This window comes from Sceloporus occidentalis, unplaced genomic scaffold, assembly GCF_023333645.1.
Source record: "Sceloporus occidentalis isolate IW3139 unplaced genomic scaffold, rSceOcc1.0.p SCAF_70, whole genome shotgun sequence".
Classification (NCBI taxonomy): domain Eukaryota; kingdom Metazoa; phylum Chordata; class Lepidosauria; order Squamata; family Phrynosomatidae; genus Sceloporus; species Sceloporus occidentalis.
The window spans coordinates 1584251-1608500 of record NW_028317050.1 but is presented as its reverse complement, the minus strand read 5'-3'; the positions used below and the strand labels follow the sequence as shown (position 1 = coordinate 1608500).

Genomic DNA, 24250 nt, shown 5'->3' with positions numbered 1-24250 from the left:
CAGGTTGGATTAACTTAACCATCAAAAAAAAGGATACCTCCCAACAGTCCTAACTGATGTCCTCCAAAGTGGTAATTTAATGTGGTTAACACTAATCCCCTACTCATGCCCAAAGTTAAAAGCATTGTAACAACCCCCCTTTTTTTTTTTTTTTTTTTTTTTTTTTTAAGATCACATACATTTTATGTAACTTCTTCAACTAAGATCTGCAAGGTTGCTGGAAATGCAAGTTCCATTAACAGAAGAATCTTTTTGTCTATCTGACCACATTATGCTCTAAGCTCAGTGATACGAAATGTAATAGCTCTTCTATTCTTGGTAGTTTCAATGTATTCTTTTTAAAGGTATTTGTGTTACATGGGTAAAAACGAGACACAAAGGGGAATAGTACTACACTAAGAATTAAAGAAGGTGAACATGTACTCTACAATGCTCCTGTTACCAGTGCTAATTTTCAACTAATGTCAAGTTAGCAACCTGTTTTATTGTAGGACAGACTTGGAAAGGTTGCAACTGAAAGATATTGGGGACTATTCACTAAAAAGTCAAGTGGTCAGTCGACTAAAGGGTTAACTCAATAAACCAAACGTGTAGCAACATAGAATTTGACAGCTGATAAAACCTGGTCAGCCCATCTAATCTGACCATTGGTTCACGATCTAGAGTCTAAGATCTTCATCAGTCATTGGCTTTATCTTAGATTCAGGATAGCCTTATGATTACACCATGCATGTATTAACCTCTAACACTTCTGCTGGAAGACTATTCCATTGTACCACCTTTTCAGTAAACTAAAACGTCCTTACTGCTAAGCCACCTGTTCTACCATTTCTCCTGCTTTTAAATAAACTGCTTTTTCCTGATAATTTTCATCCAGCAAACCATAAACCAGTTTAGTAGCCGTCCCTTGAATTCTCTCCAAAACGACAACATCCTTCTCGAGATTAAAATCTCAAGAATTGCACACAATATTCTAGGTGAGGTCATGCCAGAGATCTGTAGAGTTTCAGAACCAGCTCCGCCTCCCTCTTCCGGGTACTAATGCCTCTTGCAATATAGCATCCTGTTTGCTTTATACAAAACAACTTGCATATTCACTAATACTGAATAAAAGTATTAAAACATTGCCTCCCTATTCCCTAACCCCATTTATAGTATGCTGGAGAAGGGGGAGGGTAATTAAATAAGCATGGAATGCTCTCTCATTCTCACCCTTTGCTCAGAGATGTGAGAAGGTTATAGTTAATATAATTTCAAAAATTTAAAAAAGCCTCAGACCCAATGCTGGGGGGGGTAGAATAAAAACCATTAGGGAGATCTATGCCCCCCTTCCCACTGGAGTAAGGGTAAATAGGTGAAAACATATACTAAACATTTGTGGAGCGAGCGTAACGCTATCAAAAATATATTTTTAACCCAACCAACAAAGTGAGAGATAGGCAAGTGAAACACTATAGGTTTAGCTTTGTTCGAGTGTGTGAGTGTATGTTTTTGTTTTGGGGGGGTATTTGGCATACTTCCTGCCTGTTTTAAAATCTAAAAGCTACAACTACATGAAAAGCAAACTATTCCTCCCCCATGTGGCAACACCCCTTCCCAGCTTCTAAATTCAGCTGGAAGATTAGAGCTCCAAATTACCCAGTCTGGCATTGTATGAATGCCATTATTATTCACTGCATTTAACCCATTTAGGACCAAGGACGTATTGTTATGACCAAGGGATGAAATATTACACCCTCACTTGTTCTGTATGAATGGGGAGATTTCAGCTGTGAGCTGATCCAAACAATCTTATTACCTAACTTGGTCAATACTTGGAAACTTTCTAAATGAGCTGACCATGAGGCACTTGAAATATTAACCCTTTACTACTACTAACCAAACGGCTGTAACATTATTTAAAGATACACTTAATTGGGTCACCTGCTTTAAAGCACACATAATATACACCTATCAAAAGTACTAATTGAGAATCACAGCAGTGTAGAATAGGGAGGAGAAAGCTCTAGACAGCTTGACCCTGAGAATCTGCCCATTAACCCTGAGCGTTACCAGGCATGCTTATCACGCTCACTGTAATCGGGATTGCAGAATTAGAGGCTCCTGCTGTTTCCTGATCAGTACACATTCCTCTATAACCTTGTGATTTATAGAAAACACCAAGATTCAAGGTAAATGTTTGCGTGTTTCCAGATAACTTTGGTTGTGTTTTTTTGTTGACAGCCCACCCAAAACCAGTATTCTTTCCCAGTTAAAGCAGTATATTTTTTGGCAATCATTGAGCATAATGTTTGGAAATCCAATACGCACACCTGTTTCTTTAGTCTTAAAATATTGCATATTCTTTGTCCAAACTTTAGTAATGTTATGTGTGCCATACTGGGAGAGTCAGATCTGTTAAAATAAAAATATATACTTTCTGCTGCTATTTATTTTCCACAGGATGCTACTAGCAAGCTAAAAATGAGGTGTTGCCAGGAATGGGTTAAAAGGCCACTGATTTGTTTATGAATCTTCCTTGGCAAATGAAAACCTATATCTTAAAAGCTAACACAACCTCAAAAAGCACACACCACTAGTATTCAGTTAGATATATAAAATGCCCATTGCAGAATAACAAAAGTACAGCATTATGTTATATATTTAGCTTTGTTTAAAAAATGTGCGTAATAGGCAAAAACACACAGACAGAATAAACATGTCATTAAATATTACTGCTTCTCGGAAATAATGTCTCTGAGCCAAACCTCAGTAACCATGGTCAAGCAAATATGCTACATTAGGGTCATCAGTAGTAGCATAACCACACAAAGTAACTGTCCATACTACCTGACAATTAGGAACACACAATTAAACGGTTTTCCTTAATTCCATGAATCGTATGGATTTAAAATTTCTCCATAAGTAACATGATATTGGTAGGGGAGGTGTAAAGGTTGTGTATTGCGACAAGCCCTGGAGTATGACGGCCATAAATGTCAGTTTTAGGGACTTAAAGCACAGTCCTCTAGGCCAACGAAGCTCAAGAACACCAATTTGTAGCAAACTGTGATTTATTTGCTGGTGCACCAACCACAAAACATCACCAAAACAAAATCATAAAAATAAAGCCTAGCTCAAACTGCCTTCTATGGCCAACCCAGCTACTCATTGACTTCCCACCAGAACCAGCTAAACCAGGCTCTGGAAACCTCTCCCAGTACACAGCAGGTTTGCCACACTTGGTTAGGGGATCTTTTTCATTGCCCTCTGCACACAGTGGAAATTATTCTCCCTTCCACAGTCTTTCTGATTGTCGGGCTCCAGGCTGTATCCTGGACTGGATCCTACAATACTACATCTGCTACAATACTGGAGTTGGACATTCACCCCACCCTGCTCCACAAATGCTCCATCTCATGGCCCCAAAAATTTAATTTGCATAAAAACACAACACCTCCCTGGGTCTGTACAGCATCACAGTGTTAACAAAATAAAATCCTGATTCTTTAAATTGGATTATACAGCCTAAGGCGTGTTGGTATGTGTTCCATTTTGCAAAAAAACGGATTTGCAATGAATGCGTTGGGTGGGGGGTTATCACAGCAGGAAATACTTTGGGCTTACATTTAAAGGGGCCATCTAAAAACTACTGTTTAAAGCAGACCCCATGCTTAATGTATGCCTATCAGTATAAAATAATAAGAAAAACAGGTCATGTGATCAGTGACGGAAAAATGTGAAAAATGCAGTTTTATTTTTGCCACATGCTTAGGCTAGCAGGGAAAAGGCTGTATAAAAAGTACTAGATAGACCTTAGCGAAATAGCCTATATTAACTTTTCATTTATTTTCAAAATATTTAAGTGGTTAAAAGAAAGCTTTAATAATCTTGAAGAGCAAAAAAAACCCAATATATAGTTTGAGTGGGTGCTCCAAATGAGAAAGAAGAAAACAACTGTTGGAAGAAGATATGAAAACATTAAAGTCCTCGCCCCCTCTCAGTTAAGACTAAAACATTCTACTGTTTACCACAAGGCAATGTGAAATGGAGTCAGTGTTTTCTTATTGTTTTGACTAGGATAAAAAGCTAGAACACATACCCAAAATAAACATGCGGCTGTCTATTATCGTAATTGTTTTCATAATGAAAAGCAAAAGAATGTCGGTGGTTGTTATTGACCATACTCTCTTTTCCGGGTCACTACGGGGAAACTCTGGGTCGTGAAAGTGGTGTTGCAGCACACACCACTCCCCGCCCCCTTGTCCCCCAACAATGTTGTGTGTCCACCAACATCAGGGGGGACCCCCTACCCACATCCTACAAGGGGGGCTCCAGGTAGCAGGAGCCAGAAAGTTCCCAGGTATGCTCTTGATGCACACTGCCTGCTTTAACAGTGGATCAGGTGAGTATAGAGTTCTGTCAACTTAAACCTCAGCATGGCATACTAAAAACAGGTGCTTCTTTCAGAAGTGCTACCAGACTGGTGAATGCAACTTTAGAAAATCCAAAACTTTATTCACTACAAATAAACGCTCCTACAACTCCTCCACTGTCATATCCTCTTCTTCTAAATCACAATTATTTCCACCTTCAGCACCATTCTGTCTCACCACACCCTCAACACAAGGTACTTCACTTCTCTAACATCCATCTACACCACCCACCACCACTCTCCTCACTTACCTCACACTAAATGCTTTCCCCTACAAATGAAGAAAGTGCTACTCTTCTTTCTTCCTCTTACTCAATAACCCAGATGCCAACTTGGCTGACAAGTATGTGTCAAAAAGAAAAGCCCCTCTCTGGCCCGTCCTAGCTACCAGCCCAGCCTTATTCCATCTAATCTGCCCAGTAGGAGATGCAGCAAAGGACCCTCACAGCTTACATGTGGATTACAATTTCCCCATATCCTCTCGGGTGAATTGTAATATTTTTCCTCCGACAGGGAAGGAGTGTAGGGGCCAGCCGTGGAGCCTATTTCAAGTTATGACTACAGATAACAGAGGACACTATGTCCAGACTGTAATGGTGAATGGGCAGCCTGCCAAGGGTTTAAGTATCACCAGGCCATACTCACCATAGTGCAACTCAGGTTGATCACACCCAGCAAACTGGACACACAGTGGTAGTAAGAGTCACCAGATGCCTTTGTGTCCTACCAGTTCCTTTATAACTGGTAACCCTGAGCTTCATTCTCTGAAGTTGACTGCATGGCTTTGACTCAATCCCAGGCTGATCCAGAGGACCGAGATAAACCTACATTTTCCTACCATGATAAACCCATTCTCAAGCATTTCAGAAATATGCAGAATATTGCCATGCATCTTTACTTATTATTAAGCATTAAGGCTGAAAATGCATCAAGCTGCTTCACTAAAGCCATGGTACATCAATAAATCTACTGCTCACTGAAATTGTGTTGCCTCGTTTCATTGATTTACTTGTTTGTTGAGGTTGGAGTTTCTGCTGGCATTTGCACTTCTCAGCCGGCTTTGGAGGTGACATTCTGGTTCCTTTATTGTGCTCTCTCTTTCAAAGTTTGGCTCTTGTGTGATTCCTTGTCTCCTCTACTAACTAGGCTTGTTGACTTGAGCACATCTGTGACACATCTCTCTCTTTCATTACTTACATCCAATTTCCCGCAAGATCCTCCCGCTTGAACCTAAAAAAAACAATAATTTCTTACCGTAAATTTTCTTTTTCCTAGTATAGTGGCAGTACGTATGGGTTGTTCTTTCCCCTTAGGACAAGCTTCTGAAAAACCAATCAAAAAGTAAATACGTACTGCCACTATACTAGGAAAAAGAAAATTTACGGTAAGAAATTTTTTCCTGCGTATAGTGGCAGTACGTATGGGATATAGAAAGATCCCTTACATGGGTGGGATAGAGGCATTGACCGCTTGAAGAACATGAAGGCCAAAGGCAGCTTCCGAAGCTGCAGAAAGGTCTAGCCTATAATGGCTAACATAAGTATTCCATGAAGACCAGGTTGCCGCTTTGCAAATTTCTTCTGGGGAAGCTAAGGCCTTAGCTGCCCAGGAAACGGACATAGCTCTAGTATAGTGCGCATTAATATGAGTTGATACATCCACTTACAGTATACAGATTGTCATACACTGTAAAAAATACACCAATCATATACACTACTACACAATGATCATTTGGGTGTCGCTGAGCATTGGGATACGCGATTTACTATGATACACAATAAATTGATGTTTTGGGAATGCTTGTGTTGCTCATGTCTGACACACATTGCAAAATGTTTTGACCCTTTTAAGGGCTCAGGGTACTTAACACGACAAACAATGCTATCCACGTTACAGGATACATAGGCTAAACGAATAGCATCATCAAGCCATCTAGCCAGAGTAGATTTGGACACCTCCTGGCCCGCAGATTTCCCATGAAACTGAAGAAACAGGTGGTCTGACGCACGAACTGTTGCAGTACGTTGTAAATAGACATGAAGAGCTCTTTAAACATAAAAATAATGCCACATGATCTCTTCTGGAGAAGAAGGATTAGGAAAAAAAGGTGGGTAACACTAAAGGCTGGTTAATGTTAGTCCGCGACAAGACTTTAGGGAGGAAAAACGGTCGGAGATGCAGAGCTACTTCATCCTGATGAAAGACAATGAACTCACTGGATGACGAGAGAGCCAGAATTTACCCGCTCTTCTATGCAGTTTTTAGGGAGAGGAGTTTTTAAAAATATCTCCTGTAGAGGGTCAAATAACGCAGAACACAAAGCTTGAAAAACTAGAGTTAAACCCCAAGGAGGAACGGACGATCTGGAAAGAGGCCTAAGTAGAGTAATGCCTTGCAAAAAACGCCTAATAAAAGGGATCCGAGGCCAAGACCAAAGCAAGAAGTGACTGAGGGTGGACACTTGTCCCTTCAGGGTAGCCACCTGGAGACCTGCATTGAACCCCCTCTCGAGAAACTGCAAGATGACTGGAATAGAGGGAGGATAGCTATGGAACTCTTGATCCTGGCACCATTCCAAAACTTTGCTCCAAGTTCTGAGGTAAATTTCTGATGTAGACCTTTTAACCGAATTTAACAACCGACCGGCCATAGCACCGTGAATTCTTTCTTCTGTAGAATTAGCCTTGCAGCATCCATGCCGTTAAACGAAGCATCACACGAAGTGTGTATATGGACATTGCGGTTTTCCAGTAGATCTGGAGATACTGGAAGTTCCCAAGAACAAATCGTCATCTGGAGCAGGTCCGAGAACCAGCCCCAGTTTGGCCAGAAGGGAAGGATTGCAAGCACCCTGGCTTTGTCCTTCTTGATCTTCTGGATACGCGCGATCAGAGCTACCGCGGAAACACATAGGCTAGGTTGATTTTCCATATCGCTGTTAGTCCGTCTAGAAAATGAGAATAGTCTATTTTTAGAAAAATGCAAAAAGAGGGGTTTTCTGTTTTGTCTTGTAGCCACGAGATCTACTTCTGTACGCCCAAACTTGACGACCAACCTGTCGAAAAATTACTGGGCTCAGAGACCACTCTGTCTGAGAATATCTTCCCCTGCTCAGGTCGTCTGCCAGTGTATTGAAGCTTCCAAGCCCTTGTGCCTCCATGTCTGTTGAGGTAAGCTACTACAGTCGCATTGTCTGACTGAAGCTTACGTGGGGGAACATAATCCACGATTTGAACACCTTTAGGGCTAGAAAAACTGCATTCAGTTCCCTTTAGTTGTATGACTGGCTTGCCTCTTCTGGAGACAATCTTCTTTGGGCTCTGTGGAACCAAAGGTGAGCACCCCAACCTGTCTCTGGCGCTTCTGTTGTGACAATGGACCAGTCTGCTGGTTGAAAACAAAGCCATCAATTGAGCTGAAGGAGAACCACTCTTGACACCTGGATCTTAGAATATAACTCCTCTTGAGACCTGGACCAGCTGGAAAGGATCTGCCACTGAAGTGGCCTCATTCTTGACCGGGCCCATCTTACTGCTGGGATGTTAGAGGTTAAAAACCCAGGAGACTCATTGCTTTCCTGATTATACAAATCGGATATCGTTGCAGATGGTTTGATCCACGTGATCTTCTGAGAAGAAAGGTGCAAAAAGTGGGATACAGAGTCCACAATGCAACCTGTAAAATTGATTCTCCTGGATGGAGTAAGATAAGATTTTACTATGTTTATGATCCATCCGTGTTGTTCTAAAAAGGCTATTGAAGTCTTCAGTTGGTGATTTAGTTGACTTAGACAGGATGCCTTGAGAAGCCAGTTGTTGACATACGGGATGACGGCTGGTTTCTCTGTCCCCTGGTGGCGCAGTTGAGACGGTTTGTCTCAACTGCGCCACCAGGGGACAGAGAAGCTTTGTGAAGACTAGTGGAGCGGTAGCCAAACCGAAAAGAATATATTTGAGATGAAAATGCTTCAGGCCATTCTTTGTTCTTATAGCAAATCTCAGGAACTTCCTGGAACTTACTGCCATAGGGACGTGTAGATACGCATCTTTTAGGTCTATAGTGACCATGAAATCTTCTTCTCGGATGATGTGGGAAACGGATATAATGGCTTCCATTCTGAAATGTTGATAAGCGATACAACGATGACAGATGGTCTTTAAATCGAAAAAAATTAGAGAATACACTCCTCTCCATTGATGTTCCGAGGGCACTTGTTCGATGACCTCTTTCACTAACAACTTAAACACTGCTGCCGACAAAATTTTGTTCTTACTTTTTGTAAGATAAGAGGAACACAGGAAGTGGTCGCGAGGAAGAGTGAAAAACCCTGATCTTGTAGCCTACAAAAACTATTTGTCTAGACCACTCCGTTATTCGTGTGTTTTCTGTAGACTAAAACCATGCTTTCTGAAAGTGTTGCAGGCGACCCCTGCTCTCTTGCCTTCCAAAGACGAACCAAAAAAGTCTTCCTTGTTCAAACAGCAGGTCGCATAAGTCTGCTTTAGAAGCTGTATCCTCCTTCCAAGATCTTAACCATACTGCCCGTCTGGCCAGAAAGTAATCTTCCATTTTCTATATCAACAGGGCTTGATAACAGCTGCTCCCGCTGAAGCTGCTTTACTCTAAAACGCAGCTGCCTGAAACATTCTCCTAACGGCTGTTTCGGCTCTCTCATCCATAGCGTCTCTGAGTCCCGCTATCTCACCTATAGGAAGCACGGTTTACTTAGATAGCTGTGCAACTTGCACCTCTACCTTTGGAAGCTCTTGCCATTTAATATCTTCTTGAAACTTGAATTGCTTAAAACGCTTAGAAATAAAAGCTTGATTGCCGGGGTTATTTCACTCCCTCTGCATTAATTCCACTAATATGGGAGGAATAGGGGAGACCCTTCTTAGTTGCTCTCGGTTGAAAAAAAACGGTTGAAGAACGCAGTTAACTTCTTTAATAAACTTGTCAATTTCTTAAAGTGGAAAGCCAAATCCGCCCTCTGAATCATAAGATGAGCGAGAGCATTCCCCCGAAGAACGGTCAAACGATGCCGCCTTTAATGCCTTTTGCAGGTGACTCATGTGCAGGAGATTTAGCCGCATCTTTAGCCGCATCTTTAAATGCTGAAAGGTCTGGGATAAATTATCTTGGAACCAGCAGAAGAATGACTGCATGTCTTTTTGCTTTTCTTTTGCCAAGATGTCCGCAGCACACTGTTGGCAAGTCTTTTTTCTGTAGCCGTCCAGGAGCGGCATATTACACTCTGCACGGGCTAGATATCAAGCTTTAGAAGCAGCTATTTAGCATTTAGATAAAACCCAAAATAAAACCAATGCAAGACCACCGTGTGGACTCTTGTGGTCAGTCAGGTTTGCACAGCTTAAAATAGGCTGCCAAAGCATCATAAAAATAAACCGTCCCGCGCATGATCATATCGCGCTACAGGATCACAGTGGAACGAATAGCCACCCGGGCGTGCGTTCCACACAGCTGCACATGCTTCTCCTCCGTAACCAAAAAGGATAGAGTGAACGCTGCCTCTGTAAGCCAGTTACGAGGCGCGCAGCACGGAACTTCCACCCGGGAAGTTTAAACTGCAACCACTTTTTAAATCCAATGCAAGACAACCGTGTGGGGGCTTGGTGACACGGGAACCTGACCTGACACACACTCTTGTGGTCAGTCAGGTTTGCACAGCTTTAAATAGGCTGCCAAATCATCAGAATTGGTGCCATAAAAACGATCCGACCTGCGCATGCTCAAATCGCGCTACAGGATCACAGTGGAACGAATAGCCACCCGGGCGTGCGTTCCACACAGCTGCACATGCTTCTCCTCCGTAACCAAAAAGGATAGAGTGAACGCTGCCTCTATAAACCAGTTATGAGGCGCGCAGCACGGAACTTCCACCCGGGAAGTTTAAACCGCAGCCAAACACTCACCCCCCCCCCCCCCCGGCAACAACCCGTGTGCCGCACCATCAGAAGAATCCACGAAGCTGTTCACCCTATGAGGGACAAGAAAGAACTGAGGACTCTTCCGGTTTGCTTGTTTTTATGGGTAAGAGGGGAGGAGTTTACTTTTTGATTGGTCTTTCAGAAGCTTGTCCTAAGGGGAAAGAACAACCCATACGTACTGCCACTATACGCAGGAAAAACATTTTCTTTGGTGAGGAAAGGGCGGATATGAGAACCGTTTTGAGTAACAAAATTGTCATGCTAACATAAAAGGTCATTTGTGATGCTGCACCATCTTACGTTTCTGCCCTCATAACCAAATACTTTCTTACTCGATCGTTATGCTCTTCCCGTTGGCTAAGGCTCTCCTACTCCCATATTACCTTTCTTTTCATGTATACAGACAGTTACCGTGTGGAAAGAACCCTCACAGCTTACATGCGGATTACAATTTCCCCATATCCTCTCGGGTGAATTGTAATATTTTTCCTCCAACAGGGAAGGAGTGTAGGGGCTGAAAACGCATCAAGCTGCTTCACTAAAGCCATTGTACATCCGGAGAAGACAAAGTTAATACAATTGTTCCCTGGAAGTGTGTTTATTATACATATATATTTATTGTCATTGTAAACTGTACATATCTGTTTTAGTGTATATAACCAAACATTATTAATAATCTTAACTTTTCTCACAATAAAATCTCACATGGGTTAATATACACCAACTGACCATTTCACCACCATCACCAGTCCTGAACCATTGATGCGAGGCAGGATGGATCCATGCTTTCATGTTGTTAACACCAAAGTCTGACTCTGCCATCTGAATGACGCCGTTCAGAGATGGTATTCTGCATACCTAGTGGTTATTTGAGTTACTGTTGCCTTTCTGTCATCTAGAATCAGTTTGCCCATTCTCCTCTGACTTCTTACATCAACAAGGCATTTTCATACAGGCATTCTCTGTAAACCCTATAGATGGTTGTGCGTGAAAATCCCAGTAGATCAGCACTTTCTGAAATACTCAGACGAGCTCGTCTGGCACCAACAACCATGCTACGTTCAAAGTCCCTTAAATCCCCATCTCTTCACCATTCTGATGCTCGGTATGAACTTCAGCAAGTTGTCTTGACCACGTCTACATCCCTAAATGCATTGAGTTGCTGCCATGTTAGCTATTTGTGTTAACAAGTAATTTAACAGGTGTACCTAATAAAGTGACTATTGCATGTCACCACAACTTATTGATTTGCTTAAAAAAAAATTCTGGCTCTTTTGTACACTAGGTCAAAAGCTTTAAAATATGTGTATGTAACCACTGGTTGGGCGAGGCAGAAAATATTATTTTCCACACATGCTTGCAGTCTGCTATTTTGGAAGCTTGGGAAAACACAAAAGTTAATGAAAGCTTGAAATGTTAACCGAGATTCTTGTTTACTACGCGGTGGCTTAACATGCAATACAACAAAACCACTGTACTTCCCTTTCCCTGGGCATTCAAGCAAGATCCAGGCAGGGAGTTGGAAGCAAAGATCACATAAAGGCATTTAAGGACATCTATAAAACTGGTACGTGCTAAAGAAATGTAAATCATTTTGTAACTCATAAAACCACAAGTTATTCATCAACTTTCAGGTATAGCAGTGCTGCTTGTCAGCTCATAGAGTATTTACGGAAGCATTTTGTGAATGTGAATTCTGTAAGGCTATAGAAAAGAGATTGCCTAGAACTAGTAACCACTACATTGTTTGTGCTGCAATTATAGAATGTTTTGTTAATGGCTTCTTATTTTATATGAACTATGACACCTATCATGTTGTTTCATTATATGATTTTATATCATCATAAAATGTATACAGTAAAAGTGTGTATAAGTTTTCCTAAAGCATGTTTTACTAAAAACATATTCCTTATATCTTACTGTTGTTAAGTATCCTGCTCTTCCTCCAGTTCTTTTCTCTTTGTCACCAAGTACTTTTTTTAAGAAGCTATCCCTCCATTCTATGTTTCTCCATGTTTGTCTTCCCATTTGTTTTCATTTCCACGGAAATTATCTTATTCCCACTTATCCAGATCTTTATGTATGCCAACTATAACACTATACATGTTTGAATGTATGTGTGCTAAATATCTCTGTAGTTGCTTTGCCTCTTAATACCCCTTTTCACGTAACCAGTCCCATTTTTGCACATTTTTCAAACCTTTTTCTAACTGTTCTTGTTATTCCTGAGAATTGCTTCCTCTTATCACTTGAGAAAAACATATGAAAATGAATGGCTATTTAGATTCTCCTATTCAATTTAGAAAAAAAATAACATTGGTGTCAGGACTCGGGTGATCAGGTCGGGTAGGAGCCCATGTGCAGGGGATACTTGGGGTTCGGTCTGTAACCCACGATGCATGATTATGCAAACAAAGACACCACAAGCAGAAATCTAGGTAATGCAATGTATTGTATTATGACAGGACAAGCAAATAAGGGTTATACAGTCTGTTAGCAAGAAACCGGAGGTGTGGCAGGATAAAGAAATACCGGTAATAAGTCTTTTGGCAGGGAGCTGGATGTAATGATTAGGGCTCAACTCAAGTAATAAGGTACATCCGATCCTGGTAATTGAGTTCTGAGTGCTCTAGAGGGCGGAGGGTGGCCACTAGTGGTAGCAGATTGATATACCACATGTATAAAAAAGCCATGGTTCAGACAGCGAAAAAGTGGACCCTGACAATTGGCTGATTACTAAATATAACAATGAACCAATAAACAAAAAGAAACATTAAATATAACCCACACCACCAACATATACTACACAAACGATTCCTATGAATGACTGAATTAGGTCTCCTTAAAGGAATACTCTTGACATATTTATTAGTAGAGCAAAATGTGTCTATATCTTAATATTAAATTTATAAAACAGTAAAGGAGTATTTAAACATTTTTTTGTGATATGTACTATGTTTAGAGCATTCAGGGCTTTATCTTAACAAACTTTCTAAACTCTATATATATATATATATATATATATATATATATATATATATATATATTAGACTTGCGCATTCGTCTTCGGGTGAACATGAAAACGAGCACGAAGAGGCCGTTTTTTTGTTCGTTCCGAAGACACGCCGAAGAGAATACAGTGCCGGCAAAACGTAGGAGAAGACGAAGACTCACAACCACGAAGAATCGAAGATTCTTCGTGATCGTCTTCGTTTTTGCCGCGCAGCCACCAAAATTTCAAACAGGAGTGAGCTGATCTCGTCTGTCCAATCAGCTCACTCTTGTGACGTCACGCTAAGGGTCTCGTCCAATGCCTGTGCTGCTGTTTTTTGAATTCTGAAGGCGCCTTTATAAGACCAGAGCTTGCCTGAGAGATCTATTCATTTTTCGCTGTGACTGCTTTGGCAACACTGCTGTGCTGCATCCGAGCGTTACAGAGAGAGATTGTTCTGTTCTGTGTGAGACTGGTAAGCCTTAGCCTGCCATTTCTCACAGTGTACTTCATCCTCACTTCAGTGCTACTTAATATAATTAATAATAATAATTTGATTAATTTTTTTTATTTAATTTGTCATCAACTGTAGTGTAAGCGCTGTTGAGTTGACAGTGCACTGGGGTGCCCTTGCCCTGGGCTGGCACTAGTGCCTATTGCCTGTCCTGCTTAAATAAATTAAATAGAATTTATAAATAATAATTTAATAGAATCTATAATTTAATAGTTCATTATTATATATATATATATATTTGTCAGTCATATATATATATATATATATATATTCTATAGTATACTAGTGTAGAGTGTACTGTAGACATTCATCTACTAGTGTCTAATTTAAAATCAGTAATATTAATTAATATAATTAATAATTGAATTCATTATAAAATTATATATATATATTTGTCAGTTATAGTTAGTAATAGTATACTAGTGTAGAGTGTACTGTAGACATTCAAGACATCTACTAGTGTCTAATCTAAAATCAGTAATATCAATAATTCTATAATTCTTTCTTGTCTTAATAGTTAATTAAATTAGCTATAAATAAAAGTAATAATATTAAATAATTACTACTAGCGTATAGTTCAGCTAATCTTATTAGTACTGGTGCTGCAGCTCTATAGTTTGTGCTTTGTTTTAGCAACAGCAAGAGACCAAGTCAATTTTTCTTAATTAATCTTTCATTTTATTTCATTTGTTTTGCTCACCTCAGTCCATCAGTGAAGTGAACTTGTTGGGCTAGTGAGTGCAGCCGCATAAGTGCTGTGTTTTTTTTTGATCAGCAAGCATTGACGTTAACTGTTTTGCAAAGATTTTCTCATTTATTTTACATTTTATTTCAATTTTATTAAAAGTACCCTTAGTGTTTTGCTCACCTCAGTCCATCAGTGAAGTGAACTTGTTGGGCTAGTGAGTGCAGCCAGCAGTGAAGCTAACTGTTTTGCTGTGACATTTTATTTTATTTCTAATTCTTTTCAAGAAAAATTGACTGTGACGAGCTGTACTAAGCAAAGCTTCAAGCTACTAGCTGTAGTACTAAAATAATTCTAATCTTCTTTAATCTTAATCTATAATATATTATAAATAATATATAACAATATAAATTCTAATTCATAATCTATAATATAAGTAATTCTAATTCTAAATTCTAATTCATAATCTATATTCTTCTATCTATAATACATAATATATAAGTAAATTATTTCTAATCTATTAATATTATATAACTTAATATTAATTAATAAATCATATACTGAATCTGATTTAACCTCACTTTAGCTTAGTGGGTTTGAGAGCGTCTGCCTAGAGGTAGACTTATAGTAAGGAAATATAGCTTTAGGCTAGCATAGTAGTAGGCTAAGCTCTTAGGCCCGTGTAAATTTAAATTAAAAATAAAATACTGCTAGTTATTAAATAGTTAATCTTGAGTTAATAATTTAAATAACTTTAGCACTTTGGCAGATTGCACACAGCACAGTGCAGTAGTGCATAGTTTTACTTTTTAAGCAGTAGCACTGAAGAGAACTTCCTCTAATTTTTTGTCTTTAATTCGTTTTTCCTTTTTTTTTATTTTTATTTTTTTTTATTTTTTTTATAGTTTTTTAAACACTACACTACACTACACACACAACACAAAATTTGAAATGGATCCTCCTTTTGGGACTAAGGAGGGACAAGCTCCATCTACCACCGCCACCACCAGCACCACCACCAGTTCTAAGATGCAGCCTTTGCGTCAGTCTAGTCGGCCAAGTAGGCCAAGCTCTCGCTTATCATTTGGGGAAGCATTGCTTGAAGGATCATCAAGTAAAGGAAAGGCACCAAAAGCAGGCAGTAGTAGTGCGGCTAGGCCCACAAGCTCTATGGTTTTTTACGGAAAGCCTAAAGCACCAGAAGCACGTTCAAAGTTAAAGGGTAGCACAAGTAGTACCAGCCCAGTGACTAAAAAGAAGTGCCTTTTGCCCCAAGCAGCATCTTCCCCATCCACCAGCAGCATGCAAGGTACCAAGCAGAGCCAAATTAGCAGCAAGACTCAGAGGGGTCCCAAACCAAAGTGATCTCATTCCTTTGTAGGGAAAACCACCACCACCACCACCACCCCCACCTCTACCGCCTCTACCACTAGTGCTGCGCCTACTGTTCCCACTGGTACCGCCACGCCATGTCCTCCTAGTACCTCTAGCAAGCCACCAAGTCCTTACAAAATTTTTGTAAAGACAGTTAGAGAGAGGGCTACACATAGTGGAACTCCACCTAGCGAGGTAGCAGAGGAGCCTGAGACTGAGAGGCCAAGTGCAGAGTCTATTCTTCCTGCTCGCACTACTACTAGTCACGAGTCTCACGACGATATCAGTCTTAGCTCCAGCCTAGCAGGAATTCCATTCGATCTGGCTAATGAAGAGCTAGACTATGAGCCAGAGGAAGTAGAGGAGATGAGTGGTCAGGAATCAGATTCCTCAGGGAGCAGTGTCCAAATGACTAGTGCACAATTTTCCCCTGAGCCTCCACCTTCTCCGCTACGATCATCACCACCACCACCACCAGCAGCAGCAGCAAAACCTAGCAAATCTAAAGCAATTAGCAGTCCCACTATGGCCAGTACTGTTACCACCAGTCCCACCACCACTAGTTCTGCCTCTGTTCATCCACCCCGAGCAGTAGGAGCAGCACCCAAGGCACACTCCAAGGCTATGCGCGCCCCAATTTGGGAGCACTTTGAAAATGTTGAAGAAGGGCGCTATGGAAAGTGCAAACATTGTGGGAAGCTAATAAGCAGAGGGAAAGTGTCTGGCCATTTTACCAGTGCTAGCATGAAGCATCACCTCAGCACTCAACACAACGCTGTGCTATTGGGGAAAGATGCAGAGGGAAAACTTAGTGCAGGCAGCATAGCTGGTGGCCGTGGAAAAACCCCAACAGCTTCTTCTTCTGAGCCAATAGCAGCGGCAGCAGCAGCAGCAGCAGCAGCAACTAGTGCTGGCAGCCAGAGACCAAGGCAGGTTGGAGCACTGCATGTCCAGCCCACCCTGGAACAATTTGTGGCATTCCAATCCAAAAGGTCAATGCCCAAACAGCAGGCCAATAAAGTAACGCGACTGATTGGTCAGTTCATTGCTGTTGGAGGGGCATCCTTCTCTATGATCGAAGGGGAGCCTTTCAAACAATTGATGGCGGCTGTGGCTCCACAATATACAGTTCCATCACGTTCCACTTTCAGCAGGAACATTGTCCCCTCATTGTATCGGTCCTGTGTTGCAGCAGTGAAAGAGGAGCTTTCCAAGGCTGCTGGTCAGTCTGTTCATTTCACTACAGATTTGTGGAGTGCACCTAGCGGCCAGCATGCCTTTCTTTCTTTGACAGCACACTGGTGGCAGCCCGGTGTGTCTAAGGAAGCTGCTGCAGCAGGCTACCGATCTTTCCTTCTCCATGCAGAAGTGATGGATGAAAAGCACACTTCCCAAAACATTCTGCATGCGATGAGGAAAATGTTTAGCCTTTGGGTGGGAGCAGAGGCGGGCACCAATGTTGAAGTTGGTTTTGTGGTAACTGACGGAGGTGCCAATATGGTGAAAGCGCTGCGAGATGGTCATATTGTTGGTGTGCGCTGTGCAGCCCACATCATCCATCTTGTAGTGAAGGCAGCAATGTCAGAAGGAACTAATGTGGCAGCAGTAGTTCTGTCCCGCTGCAGAAAGATCGCTGGGCACTTTCACCATAGTGTTAAGGCTAGCCAACTTTTGAGGGAAGAGCAAGAGAGGTCAGGTCTTCCCGTACACTGCCTACGTCAGGATGTCAGTACACGGTGGAACTCCACGTTAGACATGCTCGAGAGGATTTTGGAGCAGCAGAGGGCAATCCATAATCTTGCCTCAGAGCACAATATTGGGATTACCTCTCCATTGAATAGGGAGGATTGGACAGTGATCGCCCAGCTAGTGGCAGTCCTTAAACCATTCAGGGATGCCACAGAAAATTTAAGCTCAAACACTGCCAGTCTGGCCCAGGTAATCCCAGTGTTCTCCCATCTAGGCAGCAAGATGGATGTGTTCCTTGGAAACCGTGAGGCTGTTCAAGGTGGCACTCTACATCCTGACATAGCAGCCATAGTCAGGAAGCTGAAGGATCTGCTAAAAGTACACCTTCGCAAACGAATGGAAGAGAGTCCCGAAATGATGCTAGCGTGCCTTTGCGATCCAAGAATTAAGGGAAAGCTAGCTTTGAAATTTAATGTTCTCAGTAGCTACCGGGAGCAATTGGTCAACAAGGTGCGTGACTGGCAGCGTAAAATGGGAATGCTGTCCGAGGAGGGAGAGGTGCAGGAGGAGGAAGAGATGATGTGGTCTGCTACTCCTAGCAGCAGCATCAGCAGCAGTGCCACAAGCAGCACAACACAGCTGAGTGGAGCAGCTGCGTTTTGGGAAGAGGCACTTGGGAGTATAGTTGGACCATCTGACAGAGCTAGCAGCAGAAAGGAGAGTAGTGCTGCTGAAATGGTCAAACTTTACCTCTGTGAAGTTCCTTCTGCGCCTAATGTTGATCCTCTTAGCTACTGGGATGAAAAGAAGAGTGTGTGGCCTGCACTCTCATGGGTTGCGCAGCAGCTACTATCATGTCCGCCAACCACTGTTCAAAGTGAGCGCGTGTTTTCTATGACTGGAAACATACTGAGTCCACAGCGCTCACGCATGGCACCTCATCTGATGGAGCAGATTGCCTTCCTTAAATTCAATCTGCCCAAGTTGGGTTACCCAGCTCTTAGCTTGGAAAGTTAATTTTTTTTATCTGTAATGTTTAAGGTAGTTTCTCCCCCTGGTTGCACGTGTTTGCGGTGTGGCAACGTCTGCTACCTCCGCCGGTGTAGCCAATTTACGCTAGGGCCTAGTGTCTGAGTTCTGGAAGTCCGCTCCCAAACGCCATGGACTGACAGACTTTCATGCTTTGCCCTGGGGTGAAACAGGTGAGCGGGTCGTCAATTGCCCACTCATTCACCTTTTTCCTTTTCCAACGGTGCTGCTGGTGGTGGTGCCAGCATCTTTTGCCAGTTCGCTTCCTGGCTGAAATCATGCCTCAAATGTCCCTAATGGAGAGGGTAGTTTCTCCCCCTGGTTGCACTTGCTGCGGTGTGGCAATGCCTGCTACCTCCGCCGGTGTAGCCAATTTACGCTAGGGCCTAGTGTCTGAGTTCTGGAAGTCTGCTCCCAAACGCCAAGGACTGACAGTCTTTGGATGCTTTGCCCTGGGGTGAAACAGGTGAGCGGGTCGTCAATTGCCCACTCATTCGCCTTTTCCAATGCTGCTGCTGCTGCTGGTGGTGGTGCCAGCGTCTCTTCTCTGCCAGTTCGCTTCCTGGCTAGTGTCATGCCTTAAATGTCCCTAATGGAGAGGGTAGTTTCTCCCCCCCTGGTTGCACTTGCTGCGGTGTGGCAACGCCTGCTACCTCCGCCAATGTAGCCAGCTTACGCTAGGGCCTAGTGTCTGAGCTCTGGAAGTCTGCTGCCAAACGTCTAGGACTGACAGTGTTTGGATGCTTTGCTCTGGGGTGGAACAGGTGAGCGGGTCGCCAATTGCCCACTCATTCGCCTTACCCAATTCTGCTGCTGCTGCTGGTGGTGGTGCCAGCGTCTCTTCTCTGCCAGTTCGCTTCCTGGCTAGTGTCATGCCTTAAATGTCCCTAATGGTAAGGGCAGTTTCTCCCCCCTGGCTGCGTCTGTTTGCGGTGTGGCAACGCCTGCTACCTCCGCCGGAGTGGCCAGCTTACGCTAGGGCCTTGTGTCTGAGCTCTGGAAGTCCGCTGCCAAACGTCTAGGACTGACAGTGTTTGGGTGCTTTGCCCTGGGGTGAAACAGGTGAGTGGGTCGCCAATTGCCCACTCATTCGCCTTTCCCATTTTTCAATGCTGCTGCTGGTGGTGGTGGTGCCAGCATCTCTTCTCTGCCAGTTCGCTTCCTGGCTAGAGTCATGCCCAAAATGTCCCTAGTGGTAAGGGCAGTTTCTCCCCTCTGGCTGCGTCTGTTTGCGGTGTGGCAACGCCTGCTACCTCCGCCGGAGTGGCCAGCTTACGCTAGGGCCTTGTGTCTGAGCTCTGGAAGTCCGCTGCCAAACGTCTAGGACTGACAGTGTTTGGGTGCTTTGCCCTGGGGTGAAACAGGTGAGTGGGTCGCCAATTGCCCACTCATTTGCCTTTCCCAATTCTGCTGCTGCTGCTGGTGGTGGTGCCAGCGTCTCTTCGATGCCAGTTCGCTTCCTGGCTAGTGTCATGCCTCAAATGTCCCTAATGGTAAGGGCAGTTTCTCCCCTCTGGCTGCGTCTGTTTGCGGTGTGGCAACGCCTGCTACCTCCGCCGGTGTAGCCAATTTACGCTAGGGCCTAGTGTCTGAGTTCTGGAAGTCCGCTCCCAAACGCCATGGACTGACAGACTTTCATGCTTTGCCCTGGGGTGAAACAGGTGAGCGGGTCGTCAATTGCCCACTCATTCACCTTTTTCCTTTTCCAACGGTGCTGCTGGTGGTGGTGCCAGCATCTTTTGCCAGTTCGCTTCCTGGCTGAAATCATGCCTCAAATGTCCCTAATGGAGAGGGTAGTTTCTCCCCCTGGTTGCACTTGCTGCGGTGTGGCAATGCCTGCTACCTCCGCCGGTGTAGCCAATTTACGCTAGGGCCTAGTGTCTGAGTTCTGGAAGTCTGCTCCCAAACGCCAAGGACTGACAGTCTTTGGATGCTTTGCCCTGGGGTGAAACAGGTGAGCGGGTCGTCAATTGCCCACTCATTCGCCTTTTCCAATGCTGCTGCTGCTGCTGCTGCTGGTGGTGGTGCCAGCGTCTCTTCTCTGCCAGTTCGCTTCCTGGCTAGTGTCATGCCTTAAATGTCCCTAATGGAGAGGGTAGTTTCTCCCCCCCTGGTTGCACTTGCTGCGGTGTGGCAACGCCTGCTACCTCCGCCAATGTAGCCAGCTTACGCTAGGGCCTAGTGTCTGAGCTCTGGAAGTCTGCTGCCAAACGTCTAGGACTGACAGTGTTTGGATGCTTTGCTCTGGGGTGGAACAGGTGAGCGGGTCGCCAATTGCCCACTCATTCGCCTTACCCAATTCTGCTGCTGCTGCTGGTGGTGGTGCCAGCGTCTCTTCTCTGCCAGTTCGCTTCCTGGCTAGTGTCATGCCTTAAATGTCCCTAATGGTAAGGGCAGTTTCTCCCCCCTGGCTGCGTCTGTTTGCGGTGTGGCAACGCCTGCTACCTCCGCCGGAGTGGCCAGCTTACGCTAGGGCCTTGTGTCTGAGCTCTGGAAGTCCGCTGCCAAACGTCTAGGACTGACAGTGTTTGGGTGCTTTGCCCTGGGGTGAAACAGGTGAGTGGGTCGCCAATTGCCCACTCATTCGCCTTTCCCATTTTTCAATGCTGCTGCTGGTGGTGGTGGTGCCAGCATCTCTTCTCTGCCAGTTCGCTTCCTGGCTAGAGTCATGCCCAAAATGTCCCTAGTGGTAAGGGCAGTTTCTCCCCTCTGGCTGCGTCTGTTTGCGGTGTGGCAACGCCTGCTACCTCCGCCGTAGTGGCCAGCTTACGCTAGGGCCTTGTGTCTGAGCTCTGGAAGTCCGCTGCCAAACGTCTAGGACTGACAGTGTTTGGGTGCTTTGCCCTGGGGTGAAACAGGTGAGTGGGTCGCCAATTGCCCACTCATTCGCCTTTCCCAATTCTGCTGCTGCTGCTGCTGCTGGTGGTGGTGCCAGCGTCTCTTCGATGCCAGTTCGCTTCCTGGCTAGTGTCATGCCTCAAATGTCCCTAATGGTAAGGGCAGTTTCTCCCCTCTGGCTGCGTCTGTTTGCGGTGTGGCAACGCCTGCTACCTCCGCCGGAGTGGCCAGCTTACGCTAGGGCCTTGTGTCTGAGCTCTGGAAGTCCGCTGCCAAACGTCTAGGACTGACAGTGTTTGGGTGCTTTGCCCTGGGGTGAAACAGGTGAGTGGGTCGCCAATTGCCCACTCATTCGCCTTTCCCATTTTTCAATGCTGCTGCTGGTGGTGGTGGTGCCAGCATCTCTTCTCTGCCAGTTCGCTTCCTGGCTAGAGTCATGCCCAAAATGTCCCTAGTGGTAAGGGCAGTTTCTCCCCTCTGGCTGCGTCTGTTTGCGGTGTGGCAACGCCTGCTACCTCCGCCGGAGTGGCCAGCTTACGCTAGGGCCTTGTGTCTGAGCTCTGGAAGTCCGCTGCCAAACGTCTAGGACTGACAGTGTTTGGGTGCTTTGCCCTGGGGTGAAACAGGTGAGTGGGTCGCCAATTGCCCACTCATTCGCCTTTCCCAATTCTGCTGCTGCTGCTGCTGGTGGTGGTGGTGCCAGCGTCTCTTCGATGCCAGTTCACTTCCTGGCTAGTGTCATGCCTCAAATGTCCCTAATGGTAAGGGCAGTTTCTCCCCCCTGGCTGCGTCTGTTTGCGGTGTGGCAACGCCTGCTACCTCCGCCGGAGTGGCCAGCTTACGCTAGGGCCTTGTGTCTGAGCTCTGGAAGTCCGCTGCCAAACGTCTAGGACTGACAGTGTTTGGATGCTTTGCTCTGGGGTGAAACAGGTGAGTGGGTCGCCAATTGCCCACTCATTCGCCTTTCCCATTTCCTTTTCCATTTCATTATTTTCCTTCTGATACACAACCAACCAAACATAACACACACAATAACACAAATAACAGTGACATAACACATAACACACATAACACAGTGACAAGTGACAACACACATAACACACATAACACATACACGTACAATGCAAAAATCACAAGGACCTTTCCTCTTGTTATTTGTCCTGGCCTTCATTTCTACACTCACTAGCATTAACGCTATAACTCACACTTCATACTATAACATTTTTCCATCCACATACCTGCCAACAGACCCAACTTTTTCAGGGACAGTCCTGCTTTTTTCCAGTCCTGTCCCATCTAATTTAGCTAAACTAGGTATGCAAATACACGTTGGTAGTTATAGCTCGGTAGGTAGCACTAGTATAAACATTAAATAAATATAATAAAGTACTAAATAATAAATCTAATAATCTTAAAATACATTTAAATAAACCCCTAATTTTTTTTTAAAACCCATTAAAATTAAATTATTATTTAGACATAATACATCTTTAACCAAAGCAGTGCACTGCTACTAATCTTAAACATAACCGTACATTAACCCTAAGCTATTTTTTAGTTCTTGTCCAACATTTTTCCATCCGCATACCTGCCAACACACCCAAGATTTTGGTGGACAGTCCTGCTTTTTTCCAGTCCTGTCCAGTAAAAGTTGGGTTGTTGCAAAGTATGCCATTGTAAATAGGTAGCAAATGTTAGGCATGTATTACAAGTGGTCCAAAATCAATTTAAAAATGTAAAATAATCCCTATTCTTTTATTAAACATCTATGGATGTGTGATTGTGTATGATAAACGGAGGCCAAGTTCCTTGGAGCATTTGTCTCTAGGTCATTTTGTGTACAGTACACCTCAGTACGTGTGTGCAACTCTATTGGTCGTTTCGGCAGGGGGCTGGCCTGCCATCAACGAATGAAGTGCGTTCTGCAATTCACTAGTTGATGCCAGACCAGCCCCCTGCCGAAACGACCAATAGAGTTGCACACACGTTCCTTCACGGCAGCTGCTGCTGCTCCGATGTGTTGTTAACCCCGTATTAACCCCTGCAAGGCAACCGGGAAGGAAACGAAGATTAAACGAGCACGAAGAATGTCCGCGAATATTCGCCCGAAGAGAAGACAGGAACGGGCGAATATTCGCGGAATACGAAGGTTTTTTCCCCCCCGAAGACGAGCACGAAGACGAACACGAAGAGCCCCCTGGTGCCCAAGTCTAATATATATATATATATATATATATATATATTTTATAAAACACGTTACAAATCTTTAACATGAGTACTGTGACATACAATCACATGGCTGGCCCTTACGTCACAGTACATGCAAGGGAAAAGGTTATGACCATTGGGAAACCAGGAGCTGGAGACATTTTTTTTTAACCATTTCTAAAATGAAGCAACTTTTTGCAAAGAAAGGGTATTGTGGAAAATGGGAAAAATCTTCTCGGTAGCCAGTACCATTCAGGTCTGCTAAAGGTACAAATACCGTAGTTATTTGAAATGAAAAATCTCTATTTTAATGCACTTCTACAATGGGTGAGAATTTAAGCTGTTCCAAATAACCGCCTATATCTCAGATTTTCTTGCAACATTTGTTGAAAACTATGGCATCTGAGATTGTAGGGGTATTTCTAAAGTTATTACATTATAATTTAAGTATGATGTATCAATCAAAACCTCATTACTTCTGTACAACTTAATAGTATACATGATGTTTTGGTTGTACTCTGTATGGTTTCTTTACACACACACACTTTGACTATGCAAT

At 43.6% G+C, this 24250-nt stretch overlaps 2 pseudogenes; one reads left to right on the top strand and one right to left on the bottom strand.

Moving 5' to 3' along the window:
* Positions 1-8240: 8240 nt before the first annotated feature.
* On the bottom strand, positions 8241-8315 carry LOC149286324 (small nucleolar RNA SNORA17; annotated as a pseudogene).
* On the top strand, positions 8257-8332 carry LOC149286323 (small nucleolar RNA SNORA17; annotated as a pseudogene).
* The last annotated feature ends 15918 nt before the right edge of the window (positions 8333-24250 follow it).